Raw genomic sequence first — 16195 nt, forward strand, 5'->3', positions numbered from 1 at the left:
CAAATAATTGTTGATTGCGCCATCAATTGTACTTTGTTATGAAACCTTTAAATAGATTTTATCATAAGACTAGCTGAGTAACCGGCATTGCCCATTTTTCCTAACTAATCCTTGTGGGGGAGGAAATGCAACATAGGAGGAAGTACTTGTTCTCATATCCCATCCTCATATTCTGACCTCATATCCCGTCCTCATATCCCATCCTTATATTCTGTCCTCATATTTTGTCTTCATATCCCGTCCTTATATCCTGTTCCCATATCCTGTCCTCATATCCCGACCTCATATTCTGTTCTTATATCCCGGCCTCATATCCCGAACTCATATGCCGTCCTCATATTTCGACCTCATATCCCGTCATCATATCCCAAACTCATATTCCATTCTCATATCCTGAACTCATATCCTGTCCTCATATCTCATCCTCATATCCCGTCCTCAGGTAGGTGATGGTTGTGATGAAGAGATTGTAGGCCGAAAATAGAAGGAGGCGTGGTTTTGTGGAAGTGGAACTGGAAGTCCCATAAACTTGCATGGGACTTTAGACAAAAACCCATCTGTCACGATCACACCCTATCGGTCCAGCCAAGACATTAGAGAGAGTGTGATGGTGCAAGGGTTAAAGCCGCCAGACCTCTGGGTATCCACTACTAGTCCCAGCAAGTCACCAAATTAACCCTGAGATAAACGTGTTTCCACCAGAGCTGCCTTCAGAAAGGTGAGCTCATATATTTAGTGATCAAAGACCAGAGCTGATTAATTAAACATTTAATCTGATGAAAGGTATCACAGTGCTGACTATATATATATAAAAATACAGAAACAAATGACATACAGTTACAAAAATATGAAAGATTTAGCAAGGCAAGTTCAGAAAACAAAAGATGAAGTTCTTACAGCATGAAGGTATAGCAGCCCTTCAGTGAGAGTGAGTTCCAGCTGTTCTTAGAATGGTCTTGTCAGCTTGTTGCACAGCCTTGAACAACCCGAGTCTAGCATTGTTAAATATTATATATCTGCCTTTTTGGAGGGAGATTCCATTCCCCCCTCCCCTCTGATCCCACCAGGGGGGGGGGCATCTCTGTTGCTTCAAAGGGCCTCTGATTTCAAAGGAGATACAAACAAACAGCCAGACCCCCAATAAAATGCAATACACAACAGGATTCACCGTCTGAATGACCTCTCACCCATGTCTTGGATAATCCGTCACACACAGTTATAATTTATAATACACATATAGGATTTTAATAATCAGGCCTTGGGCCTGACACCATCCTTCATGTAAGTGGGTAGGTTAGGGTTATTTTAACTATCGTATATTTTTATTTGACATAAAAGTAACATATGTACTAAGTTTCATTAAAATATCTCCAGCTGTTTAGAAGCTATACTGGAACATGCATTTCCCATAGACTTGCATGGGACTTTAACCCCTTAAGGACCCAGGACGTCCGGGTTTTAAGGACCCAGGAAGTCCCCGGACGTCCTGGCGTTTTCCGGTCCCTGCCGCGCGCCGGGCAGAGATCGGAAAAGGATGCCTACTGAAATGCTTCAGCAGGCATCCAGGGTAAACGCTGAGGGGCCATATCGGCTATCGTCGCAAATCGCGAGGGAAATCGCCCCTGCGATCTGCGGCGTTACAGGGCTGATCGGGTCTCTGGGACCCAACCGCCCGGTAATTTTGCATGATCCCTGTTGTCACAGACAGCCAGAACCATGCTGAAGTATAGGAGCGAGGTGGCAAGCCTGCCACCTCCTCCTATCCCCTGCGATTTCTCGGTTAGGACTACCCACCAATCGCAAGGGGGGGGGGGGCGGTTACAGGAGGATGCGGCGGGGGACGGGGGAGTGCTGGGGCCCGGCCCCGGTACTTACCTCGTCCCTGAAGACCCGAATCCCAGCGGCGGAGATGGCTGCGGTGGCGACAGGTGAGTGGATCTTCGGCGGCGTTGCGGGACCTTTGCAGCAGTCCAGACCGCAGTAAAGCAATCTGGACTGCTCCATCTGTTCCCCTTACACTACAACTCCCAGCATGCCCAGACCGCCCTTGGCATCTGGGCATGCTGGGAGTTGCAGTTTTGCAACATCTGGAGGTCCACAGTTTGGAGACCACTGTGCCCTTCAAGATGTTGCAAAACTACACATCCTCAGCATGCCCTTACTGTCCAGGCATACTGGGAGTTGCAGTTTTGCAACATCTGGAAGGGCACAGATTGGGAACCACTGTATTAGTGGTCTGCAAACTGTAGTCCTCCAGATGTTGCAAAACTACAACTCCAAGCATGCTGGGAGTTGTAGTTCAGCAACATCTGGCTCTAAAGATGTTGCCGAACTACTACTTCCAGCATGCCTGAGAATGTTTGGGAGTACACTGGTTGGGAAACATTGTCTGTTTCCTAACTCAGTGTTTCCCAACCCGTGTGCCTCCAGCTGTTGCAAAACTATAACTACCAGCATGCACTGATAGACCGTGCATGCTGGGAGTTGTAGTTTTTCAACAGCTGGAGGTTCCCCCTCCCCCCCCCCCTCGTGAATGTACAGGGTACATTCACATGGGCAGGGGGCTTACAGTGAGTATCAGGCTGCAAGTTTGCGATGCAGCAAATTTTGCGCGGCAGCTCAAACTCGCAGCGGGAAACTCGCTGTAATCCGCCGCCCGTGTGACTGTACCCTAAAAACACTACACTACACTACACTACCACAAATGGAGCCTCCAGCTGTTGCAAAACAACAACTCCCAGTATTGCCGGACAGCCGTTGACTGTCAAAGCATGCTGGGAGTTTTGCAATAGCTGGAGGCACCCTGTTTGGGAATCACTGGCGTAGAATACCCCTATGTCCACCCCTATGCAAATCACTAATTCAGGCCTCAAATGCACATGGCGCTCTCACTTTGGAGCCCTGTCGTATTTCAAGACAACAGTTTAGGGTCACATATGGGGTATCGCCGTACTCGGGAGAAATTGCCTAACAAATTTTGTGAGGCTTTTTCTCCTTTCACCCCTTATGAAAAGGTGAAGTTGGGGTCTACACCAGCATGTTAGTGTAAAAAAAAAATTTTTTACACTAACATGCTGGTGTTGCCCTATACTTTTCATTTTGATAAGAGAAAAAAGGGAAAAAAGCCCCCCAAAATTTGTAATGCAATTTTTCCCGACTAAGGAGATACCCCATATGTGGGTGCAAAGTGCTCTGGGGGCGCACAACAAGGCCCAGAAGGGAGAGTGCACTTTCTACATTTGAGGTGATTTGCACAGGGGTGGCTGCTTGTTACAGCGGTTTTGACAAACGCAAAAAAAAAAAAAAAACACATGTGACCCCATTTCGGAAACTACATCCCTCACGGAATGTAATGAGGGGGTGCAGTGAGAATTTACACCCCTCTGGTGTCTGACAAATCTTTGGAACAGTGGGCTGTACAAATTAAACATTTTGTACAGCCCACTGTTCCAAAGATCTGACAGACACCAGTGGGGGGTAAATGCTCACTGTACCCCTTGTTACGTTCCTCAAGGGGTCTAGTTTCCAAAAGGGTATGACATGTGGGGGTTATTTTGCTGTCCTGGCACCATAGGGGCTTCCTAAATGCGACATGCCCCCCTAGCAAAATTTGCTCTCCAAAAGCCAAATATGACTCCTTCTCTTCTGAGCATTGTAGTTCACCCGTAGTGCACTTCAGGTCAACTTATGGGGTACCTCCATACTCAGAAGAGATGGGGTTACAAATTTTGGGGGGTATTTTCTGCTATTAACCCTTGCAAAAATGTGAAATTTGGGGGGAAACATACATTTTAGTGAAATTGTTTATTTTTTTTTACATATGCAAAAGTTGTGAAACCCCTGTGGGGTATTAAAGCTCACTTTATTCCTTGTTACGTTCCTCAAGGGGTCTAGTTTCCAAAATGGTATGCCATGTGTTTTTTTTTGCTGTCCTGACATCATAGGGGCTTCCTAAGTGCGACATGCCCCCGAGCAAAATTTGCTCTCAAAAAGCCAAATATGACTCCTTCTCTTCTGAGTATTGTAGTTCGCCCGTAGTGCACTTCAAGTCAACTTATGGGGTACCTCCATACTCTGAAGAGATGGGGTTACAAATTTTGGGGGTATTTTCTGCTATTAACCCTTGCAAAAATGTGAAATTTGGGGGGAAACACACGTTTTAGTGAAAAAAAATATAATTTTTTACATATGCAAAAGTCGTGAAACACCTGTGGGGTATTAAGGCTCACTTAATTCTTTGTTATGTTCCTCAAGGGGCGTAGTTTCCAAAATGGTATGGCATGTGTGGTGTTTTTGCTGTTCTGGCACCATAGGGGCTTCCTAAATGCAACATGCCCCCAAAAACCATTTCAGAAAAACGTACTCTCCAAAATCCCCTTGTCGCTCCTTTGCTTCTGAGCCCTCTACTGCACCCGCCGAACAATTTACATAGACATATGAGGTATGTGCTTACTCGAGAAAAATTGGGCTACAAATACAAGTATAAATTTTCTCCTTTTACCCCTTGTAAAAATTCAAAAATTGGGTCTACAAGAACATGCGAGTGTAAAAAATGACTGCTATTGCTGCTATTCCTGTGAAACACCTAAAGGGTTAAAACGCTGACTGAATGTCATTTTGAATACTTTGGGGGGTGCAGTTTTTATAATGGGGTCATTTGTGGGGTATTTCTAAGATGAAGACCCTTCAAATCCACTTCAAACCTGAACTGGTCCCTGAAAAATAGTGAGTTTGAAAATTTTGTGAAAAATTGGAAAATTGCTGCTGAACTTTGAAGCCCTCTGGTGTCTTCCAAAAGTAAAAACATGTCAATTTTATGATGCAAACATAAAGTAGACATATTGTATATGTGAATAAAAAATATTTTTATTTGGAATATCCATTTTCCTTACAAGCAGAGAGCTTCAAAGTTAGAAAAATGCAACATTTTCAAATTTTTCATCAAATTTTTGGATTTTTCTCCAAGAAAGGATGCGAGTTACCACAAAATTGTACCACTATGTTAAAGTAGAATATGTCACGGAAAAACAATCTCGGAATCAGAATGATAACTAAAAGCATTCCAGAGTTATTAATGTTTAAAGTGACAGTGGTCAGATGTGAAAAAAATGGCCGGGTCCTAAGGTGTAAAATGGCTGGGTCCTTAAGGGGTTAAACAAAAACCCAGACTCTCGCAAATTGGGGTGGGTAAGGGTTAATTTATCTATCCTATGTTTGTAGTTGAAATACTGTATAAGTAACATGTGTACCAAATTTCATGTTAATAACTTCAGCCGTTTGGAAGTGATGCTGGAACATACACACATACACACATACATTGGGCCTCATTTACTAAGAGTGTAAATGTTGTGCCCATTCACAAGAAAGTTAGTAGGGAGGAATCAAGCAACTATAGGCCAGTAAGTCTGACATCAATAGTGGGGAAATTAAAGGAAACCCTACTAAAGGATAGGATTGTGGAACATCTATAATCCCATGGATTGCAAAAGGAAAAATATCATGGGTTTACTTCAGGGAGATCATGTCAAACAAATCTTATAGATTTTTTTTTGACTGGGTGACTAAAATAATAGATGGCGGAGGGGCAGTAGACATCGCATATCTAGATTTTAGTAAGGCTTTTGACATGGTCCCACATAGAAGACTTATCAATAAACTACAGTCATTGAGCTTGGACTCCCATATTGTTGAGTGGATTAGACAGTGGCTGACTGACAGACAACAGAGGGTTGTAGTCAATGGAGTATATTCAGAGCAAGGTCTTGTCACCAGTGGGGACCTCAGGGATATGTACTGGAACCAATATTGTTTAATATCTTCATTAGTGATATAGCAAAAGGTCTCGATGGTAAGGTGTGTCTTTTTGCTGCTGAAACAAAGATATGTAACAGGGTTGATGTTCCTGGAGGGATATGCCAAATTGTTACGCCGAGCGCTCCGGGTCCCCGCTCCTCCCCGGAGCGCTCGCTACACTCTCGCTCCCGCAGCGCCCCGGTCAGATCCACTGACCGGGTGCGCTGCGATACCGCCTCCAGCCGGGATGCGATTCGCGATGCGGGTGGCGCCCGCTCGCGATGCGCACCCCGGCTCCCGTACCTGACTCGCTCTCCGTCGGTCCTGTCCCGGCGCGCGAGGCCCCGCTCCCTAGGGCGCGCGCGCCGGGTCTCTGCGATTTAAAGGGCCACTGCGCCGCTGATTGGCGCAGTGGTTCTAATCAGTGTGTTCACCTGTGCACTCCCTATGTATACCTCACTTCCCCTGCACTCCCTCGCCGGATCTTGTTGCCATTGTGCCAGTGAAAGCGTTCCTTGTGTGTTCCTAGCCTGTGTTCCAGACCTCCTGCCGTTGCCCCTGACTACGATCCTTGCTGCCTGCCCCGACCTTCTGCTACGTCCGACCTTGCTTCTGTCTACTCCCTTGTACCGCGCCTATCTTCAGCAGTCAGAGAGGTTGAGCCGTTGCTAGTGGATACGACCTGGTCACTACCGCCGCAGCAAGACCATCCCGCTTTGCGGCGGGCTCTGGTGAACACCAGTAGTGACTTAGAACCGGTCCACTAGCACGGTCCACGCAAATCCCTCTCTGGCACAGAGGATCCACCTCCTGCCAGCCGGCATCGTGACAGTAGATCCGGCCATGGATCCCGCTGAAGTTCCTCTGCCAGTTGTCGCCGACCTCACCACGGTGGTCGCCCAGCAGTCACAACAGATAGCGCAACAAGGCCACCAGCTGTCTCAACTGACCGTGATGCTACAGCAGCTACTACCACAGCTTCAGCAATCATCTCCTCCGCCAGCTCCTGCACCTCCTCCGCAGCGAGTGGCCGCCTCAGGCCTACGACTATCCTTGCCGGATAAATTTGATGGGGACTCTAAGTTTTGCCGTGGCTTTCTTTCACAATGTTCCCTGCACTTGGAGATGATGTCGGACCAGTTTCCTACTGAAAGGTCTAAGGTGGCTTTCGTAGTCAGCCTTCTGTCTGGAAAAGCTCTGTCATGGGCCACACCGCTCTGGGACCGCAATGACCCCGTCACTGCCTCTGTACACTCCTTCTTCTCGGAAATTCGAAGTGTCTTTGAGGAACCTGCCCGAGCCTCTTCTGCTGAGACTGCCCTGCTGAACCTGGTCCAGGGTAATTCTTCCGTTGGCGAGTACGCCGTACAATTCCGTACTCTTGCTTCAGAACTATCCTGGAATAATGAGGCCCTCTGCGCGACCTTTAAAAAAGGCCTATCCAGCAACATTAAAGATGTTCTGGCCGCACGAGAAATCCCTGCTAACCTACATGAACTCATTCATCTAGCCACTCGCATTGACATGCGTTTTTCCGAAAGGCGTCAGGAGCTCCGCCAGGATATGGACTTTGTTCGCACGAGGCGTTTTTTCTCCCCGGCTCCTCTCTCCTCTGGTCCTCTGCAATCCGTTCCTGTGCCTCCCGCCGTGGAGGCTATGCAAGTTGACCGGTCTCGCCTGACACCTCAAGAGAGGACACGACGCCGCATGGAGAATCTCTGCCTGTACTGTGCCGGTACCGAACACTTCCTGAAGGATTGTCCTATCCGTCCTCCCCGCCTGGAAAGACGTACGCTGACTCCGCACAAAGGTGAAACAGTCCTTGATGTCAACTCTGCTTCTCCACGTCTTACTGTGCCTGTGCGGATATCTGCCTCTACCTTCTCCTTCTCCACTAAGGCCTTCTTGGATTCCGGATCTGCAGGAAACTTTATTTTGGCCTCTCTCATCAACAGGTTCAACATCCCAGTGACCAGTCTCGCCAGACCTCTCTACATCAATTGCGTTAACAATGAAAGATTGGACTGTGCCGTGCGTTACCGCACGGAACCCCTCCTAATGTGCATCGGACCTCATCACGAAAAAATTGAGTTTTTGGTCCTCTCCAATTGCACTTCCGAAATTCTCCTTGGACTACCCTGGCTTCAACACCATTCCCCAACCCTGGATTGGTCCACAGGGGAGATCAAGAGTTGGGGTACCTCTTGTTTCAAGGACTGCCTTAAACCGGTTACCAGTACTCCCTGCCGTGACCCTGTGGTTCCCCCTGTAACCGGTCTCCCTAAGGCCTATATGGACTTTGCTGATGTGTTTTGCAAAAAACAAGCTGAGACTCTTCCTCCTCACAGGCCTTATGACTGTCCTATTGACCTCCTCCCGGGCACTACTCCACCCCGGGGCAGAATTTATCCTCTGTCCGCCCCAGAGACTCTTGCTATGTCTGAGTACATCCAGGAAAATTTAAAAAAAAGGCTTTATCCGCAAATCCTCCTCTCCTGCTGGAGCTGGATTTTTCTTTGTGTCCAAAAAAGATGGCTCCCTACGTCCTTGCATTGACTACCGCGGTCTTAATAAAATCACGGTAAAGAACCGCTACCCTCTACCTCTTATCTCTGAACTCTTTGATCGCCTCCAAGGTGCCCACATCTTTACCAAACTGGACTTAAGAGGTGCTTATAATCTCATCCGCATCAGGGAGGGGGATGAATGGAAAATGGCATTTAACACTAGAGATGGACACTTTGAGTATCTGGTCATGCCCTTTGGCCTGTGCAACGCCCCTGCCGTCTTCCAAGACTTTGTTAATGAAATTTTTCATGATCTCTTATATTCCTGTGTTGTTGTGTATCTGGACGATATTCTGATTTTTTCTGCCAACCTAGAAGAACACCGCCAGCATGTCCGCATGGTTCTTCAGAGACTTCGTGACAATCAACTTTATGCCAAAATGGAGAAATGTCTGTTTGAATGTCAATCTCTTCCTTTCCTAGGATACTTGGTCTCTGGCCAGGGACTACAAATGGATCCAGACAAACTCTCTGCCGTCTTAGATTGGCCACGCCCCTCCGGACTCCGTGCTATCCAACGTTTTTTGGGGTTCGCCAATTATTACAGACAATTTATTCCACATTTTTCCACCATTGTGGCTCCTATCGTGGCTTTAACCAAGAAAAATGCCAATCCTAAGTCATGGCCTCCTCAAGCGGAAGACGCCTTTAAACGGCTCAAGTCTGCCTTTTCTTCTGCTCCCGTGCTCTCCAGACCTGACCCATCTAAACCCTTCCTATTGGAGGTTGATGCCTCCTCAGTAGGAGCTGGAGCGGTCCGTCTACAAAAAAATTCTTCCGGGCATGCTGTTACTTGTGGGTTTTTTTCTAGGACCTTCTCTCCGGCGGAGAGGAACTACTCCATCGGGGATCGAGAGCTTCTGGTCATTAAATTAGCACTTGAGGAATGGAGGCATCTGCTGGAGGGATCAAAATTTCCAATTATTATTTACACCGATCACAAGAATCTCTCCTATCTCCAGTCTGCCCAACGGCTGAATCCTCGCCAGGCCAGGTGGTCTCTGTTCTTTGCCCGGTTTAATTTTGAAATTCACTTTTGCCCTGCCGATAAGAACATTAGGGCTGATGCTCTCTCTCGTTCCTCGGAGGCCTCGGAAGTAGAGCTCTCTCCGCAACACATTTTTCCTCCGGATTGCCTGATCTCCACTTCTCCAGCCTCCATCAGGCAAACTCCTCCAGGGAAGACCTTCGTCTCTCCACGCCAACGCCTCGGAATCCTCAAATGGGGTCACTCCTCCCATCTCGCAGGCCATGCGGGCATCAAGAAATCCGTGCAACTCATCTCTCGTTTCTATTGGTGGCCGACTCTGGAGACGGATGTTGTTGATTTTGTGCGGGCCTGCACTGTCTGTGCCCGGGATAAGACTCCTCGCCAGAAGCCTGCTGGTCTTCTTCATTGTCACGATGCCGGCTGGCAGGTAGTGGATCCTCTGTGCCAGAGAGGGATTGGCGAGGACCGCGCTAGTGGACCGGTTCTAAGTCACTACTGGTTTTCACCAGAGCCCGCCGCAAAGCGGGATGGTCTTGCTGCGGCGGTAGTGACCAGGTCGTATCCACTAGCAACGGGTCACCTCTCTGACTGCTGATGATAGGCGAGGTACAAGGGAGTAGACAGAAGCAAGGTCGGACGTAGCAGAAGGTCGGGGGCAGGCGGCAAGGTTCGTAGTCAGGGTGGATAGCAGAAGTTCTGGTACACAGGCTTTAGACACACAATACGCTTTCACTAGGCACAAGGGCAACAAGATCCGGCAAGGGAGTGCATGGGAGGAGGTTAGATATAGTCAGGGACCAGGTGGAAGCCAATTAAGCAAATTGGGCCAGGCACCAATCATTGGTGCACTGGCCCTTTAAGTCTCAGGGAGCTGGCGCGCGCGCGCCCTAGAGAGCGGAGCCGCGCGCGCCAGCACATGACAGCAGGGGACGGGAACGGGTAAGTGACCTGGGATGCGATTCGCGAGCGGGCGCGTCCCGCTGTGCGAATCGCATCCCCAACGGCCATGACAGTGCAGCGCTCCCGGTCAGCGGGACTGACCGGGGAGCTGCAGGGAGAAAGACGCCGTGAGCGCTCCGGGGAGGAGCGGGGACCCGGAGCGCTAGGCGTAACAGTACCCCCCCCCTTAGGTCTCCCCTTTTTTTTGTCCGGTGACTGCCTCCCCTGGGATGAGGACACCGGGAAGGAATGGATGGTTTCCTCAATGGCAGGCAGTACAGCAGGAGTAGGAATGGGGAGGGAGGGCAGAGGGTGAAACTTGGCACGGGGCAGGGAGACACAAGGACGGGAGCCATGAGGGGACACAGAGGCTTGCCTGAAGGGACTGGGAGGGGGGGAGAGGCATTTTCTGTGGCAGGCAGAGTCCCTAACGACTTTAGGGGGACCGGATACAGGAGGAACCACAGGGTCACGGCAGGGAGTACTGGGAACTGGTTTAAGGCAGTCCTTGGAACAAGAGGGACCCCAACTCTTGATCCCCCCAGTGGACCAGTCCAGGGTTGGGGAATGGTGTAGAAGCCAGGGTAGTCCAAGGAGAACTTCAGAAGTGCAATTGGGAAGGACAAAAAATGCAATTTTCTCGTGATGAGGTCCGATGCACATTAGGAGGGGCTCCGTGCGGTAACGCACGGTGCAATCCAACCTGGCTCCGTTGACCGCGGAAATGTGGAGTGGCTTGACAAGACGGGTCACCGGAATGCGGAATTTATTCACCAAGGACTCCCGAATAAAATTCCCAGAAGCACCAGAGTCCAGGCAGGCCACGGCTGAGAGGGAAGAGCTGGCTGAAGTAGAAATCCGTACAGGCACCGTGAGACGTGGAGAAGCCGACTTAGCATCCAGAGACGCCACACCCACGAGAGCTGGGTGCGAGCGTGCGTTTCCCAGACGTGGAGGACGGATAGGGCAATCCACCAAAAAATGTTCGGTACTGGCACAGTACAGACAAAGATTCTCTTCCTTACGGCAATTCCTCTCTTCCAGGGTCAGGCGAGACCAATCCACTTGCATGGCTTCCTCGGCGGGAGGCCTAGGCGCAGATTGCAATGGAGACTGTGGGAGAGGTGTCCAGAGATCTAAGTCTTTTTCCTGGCGGAGCTCTTGATGTCTCTCAGAAAAACGCATGTCAATGCGAGTGGCTAGATGAATGAGTTCATGTAGATTAGCAGGAGTTTCTCGTGCGGCCAGAACATCTTTAATGTTGCTGGATAGGCCTTTTTTAAAGGTCGCGCAGAGGGCCTCATTATTCCAGGAAAGTTCAGAAGCAAGAGTACGGAATTGTATGGCGTACTCGCCAACGGAAGAATTACCCTGGACCAGGTTCAGCAGGGCAGTTTCAGAGCGGTGTGGCCCATGACAGAGCTTTTCCAGACAGAAGGCTGACTACGAAAGCCACCTTAGACCTTTCAGTAGGAAACTGGTCCGACATCATCTCCAAGTGCAGAGAACATTGCGAAAGGAAGCCACGGCAAAACTTAGAGTCCCCATTAAATTTGTCCGGCAAGGACAGGCGGAGGCTAGGAGTGGCCACTCGCTGCGGAAGGGGTGCAGGAGCTGGCGGAGGAGATGATTGCTGCTGAAGTTGCGACTGAAGTTGCTGCACAATGGTGAATACTTCCGACAGCTGGTGGGTTAGATGGGCGATCTGTCGGGATTGCTGGGCGACCACCGTGGTGATATCAGAGATATAAGGCAGAGGGACGTCAGCGGGATCCATCGCCGGATCTACTGTCACGATGCCGGCTGGCAGGTAGTGGATCCTCTGTGCCAGAGAGGGATTGGCGAGGACCGCGCTAGTGGACCGGTTCTAAGTCACTACTGGTTTTCACCAGAGCCCGCCGCAAAGCGGGATGGTCTTGCTGCGGCGGTAGTGACCAGGTCGTATCCACTAGCAACGGGTCACCTCTCTGACTGCTGATGATAGGCGAGGTACAAGGGAGTAGACAGAAGCAAGGTCGGACGTAGCAGAAGGTCGGGGGCAGGCGGCAAGGTTCGTAGTCAGGGTGGATAGCAGAAGTTCTGGTACACAGGCTTTAGACACACAATACGCTTTCACTAGGCACAAGGGCAACAAGATCCGGCAAGGGAGTGCATGGGAGGAGGTTAGATATAGTCAGGGACCAGGTGGAAGCCAATTAAGCAAATTGGGCCAGGCACCAATCATTGGTGCACTGGCCCTTTAAGTCTCAGGGAGCTGGCGCGCGCGCGCCCTAGAGAGCGGAGCCGCGCGCGCCAGCACATGACAGCAGGGGACGGGAACGGGTAAGTGACCTGGGATGCGATTCGCGAGAGACTTTTATATACATAAAGGGAATCAACACGGTAAAGTAGGAGAGTACATTCAAAAGAAGAAAAACTGCCACAAGAGGACATTGTTTTAAATTAGAGGGGCAAAGGTTTATGCAGTAATATAATAATAATAATAATAATAGTATTACTTTGCTGAGAGAGTAGTGGATGCATGGAATAGCCTTCCTGTAGAAGTGGTAGCTGCAAATACAGTGAAGGAGTTTAAACATGCATGGGATGCAAGCTATCCTTCATATAAGATAGAGATAGAGATAAACATAAGGCTATCCTTCATATAAGATAGGGCCAGGGACTATTGATAGGATAGGGTATTGGGCAGACTAGCTGGGCCAAATGGTCCTTATCTGCCGACACATTCTAGGTTTTTTGCTTGTCAGGCTTTTTTTTTTGGTCCTTTTTTGGTCTTCTGTATTCCATTAGTTATTTACAATTTTGTCTCACGTTTTTTTTTGGGTGTTTTTTGCGCACCAGTGTTTAATTTTGTCCACATCGGAAGGGACAAAAAAAAGTGTGAATAAACAACAGCGGCTCTTCCGGTCTGTGAACAACTGAGGAAAGAGTCCACACCACAACAACCAGACAGAGGTGTCAGCAGAGAGCACTGTGGTCAGACAGAAAAGAACAACTAAACGTTCTCTGTAGTATACAGCAGCTGATAAGTCCTGGAAGGATTAAGATTTTTTAATAGAAGTAATTTACAAATCTTAACTTTATGGAGCCAGTTGATGAAAAAAAATTGTGATCCGTCGGAGTACACCTTTAAATTTGGGTGCCAAATGTGCTCTTTGTACTTTGGCGATTGTATTTAAGAAGTAACAAATTTTTTTACTAAATTTTAGAAAAACTTTTAAAGCGTACCTGTCATAGTGCAAAAAAAAGAAAAAAGTGATATGTTACTCAGGACCCAATCCTGATCATGTGCATATAGTTTTTATGTGTCTCGGACCTATAGATCCAGAGATATAAGCATTTATCTGCTGGTGAGTTTCTTTTTCATTGTGCAGGCTGGAGGGGGCGTGTCAGTCTGTCTCCCTCACAGGAGCAAGCCTGGGCAGTCAGCCAATCAGTACTCTGTACTCTGTAACCCTTTCCTCTCTGGTTTTATGCTGTGTCATGTGTCAGAGGAAGATACTTGGAGCTTGCCTGCAGTAATCAGAAGACATTATGGTGAATTCATAACAGGATAAAATGTATAAATATAAGAATAGATCTTTATTAAATTAGTGCAAGGATTTTTTAGATAAAAGTACAGCATTTTTATGAATACGTTTTATCTTCTCCTAGTAAAGCTGGATGCTAATCAGCATAGCTGTCACTATGTGTGTCATTCATCTTTCACAGACTCCTGAATGTCTGATCAACTTATTTGTCATTCAGGAGTCAGAGAAAGCTTTGACTATTTCAGCATGCTGGGAGTTGTAGTTTAGTAACAACTGAAGCTGAAGTGTTTGTAAATAACTGTGTTAGAGCAGTGTTGCCTCCAGCTGTTTTAAAACTACAGCTCCCAGCATGTCCACACATCCTTTATCTGTAGTTTTGCATACACAATAGGAATCTCCTATACTGGATACCGGTATGCTTTACGGCCGGTATCCAGTATGCTGTAAAATCTAGACTAGTCTGTCTGGCTAAAAGACCCCTAGTGGTGGCTGTTTTGAGCTTGAATTTCAGGTGAAAATGTAAACATTTTTTAACAGGTGTATATTGTGAAATGTAATATTATAATGAGTCCTGCAATATATGAAAAGTTTTTAACAATGACAGTGCCTCTTTAAGCATTCATTTGGACACTGAGGCTGCCAGCTGCCAATAGCATAACAATATTCTACATACTAGGTGAAAGAAAAGTATGAATGTGAATTATGTTAGCAATGCAACACATTGAGTTGGGCAATAGATATTGAATAAATCACAGATAAAATTAAAAAGTATTACCATGAAACAATGCAAACACATTTAAGGTATAAAAATATTTGTCCATATATCCTTTCGAGGCAGGAATATAAGTCTCAATGAAAGGCGTGTTAAGTAAACCAGTCTTTTTAATATTGGTCTACCTAGTTTATGCATATTGCCAATAATAACCATGCTTGGTTAAAAAAAAAAAAAAATGTTACCTGTTTTTGCACCAGCCTCTGTCAGCCGGGTTTTCAGAATACACTCTTCTCTGCTTTTTGTTGGGTTTTGGACAAAAAAACTGAGTGATGTTTGAAAAACGTCAGTTTACACACATTTTTTTTTTTTATAAGCGTGATTTCTGAGAATGTTTTTTTTTCTTTCTTGTCCAAACATGTCGCAAACACTGTTGCAAAGGGCCATTGAGGGCCAATGAGTTATATATATATATATATGTACAGTGCAACCCAAAAATTTGGGAAATTGAAAAGAAAACAGAAAATTTTAGGGGGCGCATGCGCGGCTCACCGGAAGGGACGTTGGTAATGTGAGCTCCGCGCCACACTCGCTTTTACAAGCCTCTATTAGCGCCCAAAGGGCTCCTACGAAGACAAGTCTCACCCTAATTGCTTCTGGATATGCCCCAGTCCGGTAGGTCCCGCAACAAGCCACTTTCGCAGCGCTTTTCGCAGTCAATACCGGACTTTTTCTAGGCCTCGCCTCGCACCAATATGGCGGTGGGCGCTTCTCCACCCCCCTCTGACATGGCGTCTGAGGAAGATGGTGAACCCGACTCTGAACAGATGTCTCCCGCTGCAATGTTTCGCCAAATTAAGCAGCTGTTCCCGGCTGAGCTCCGACAAGCGGTGGCTGATATCGCGACACAGATACAGGACTTAGGTCAGCGCGTCTCCGAAAATGAGAACAAGCTTGATGACCTGACCGACGCGGTGGAGGCTGACCGCACAGATATAGACTCGCATGCTGCCAAATTGTTATCTATGGAACTGAAACTAGAGGACTTGGAGAATCGCTCTCGCAGAGCAAGTATCCGCATTCTCGGTTTATCGGAGTCAGAGACTGACCTGAAGTTCACTGTGGATTCAATGTTCCAGGCCCTTCTACCGCAGTACGAACCGGAACTGCTGCGCATGGACAGGATCCACTGAGCGCTGGGCAGGCCCCGCTCCTCCGAAATCCCCCATGATGTGGTCCTCAGACTTCATTATCCTGAGGTGAGGGATCCTCTCCTGTTTGCGGCCCGTAACCTGACAGCCCTGCCGGGCATGTCTGCTGCTGTACGCCTTTATTCTGACCTCTCCCTCTCTACGCTCGAGAGGCGCCTTACCTTTCGTCCTATAACTCTTGCCCTCACCCGGGAGAATATCAAGTACAAGTGGGGTTTCTCTTTTCCCTTAACCCCTTAAGGACAATGGGCGTACTCCTACGCGTCCGTTTCCGAGTCCTTAAGGACCGAGGACGTAGGAGTACATCCTGTCCATTCCCGGCCCCCCGCCACTAGCCGGAGGCGAGCCGGTGCCCAATGCCTGCTGAAATCGTTCAGCAGGCATCACAGCATATCGCCCAGGGGGGTCATTATGCCCTCCATGTCGGCGATGGCCGCAGATCGCTGGACAAT

Source organism: Hyla sarda, chromosome 6 (genome assembly GCF_029499605.1).
Source record: "Hyla sarda isolate aHylSar1 chromosome 6, aHylSar1.hap1, whole genome shotgun sequence".
NCBI lineage: Eukaryota > Metazoa > Chordata > Amphibia > Anura > Hylidae > Hyla > Hyla sarda.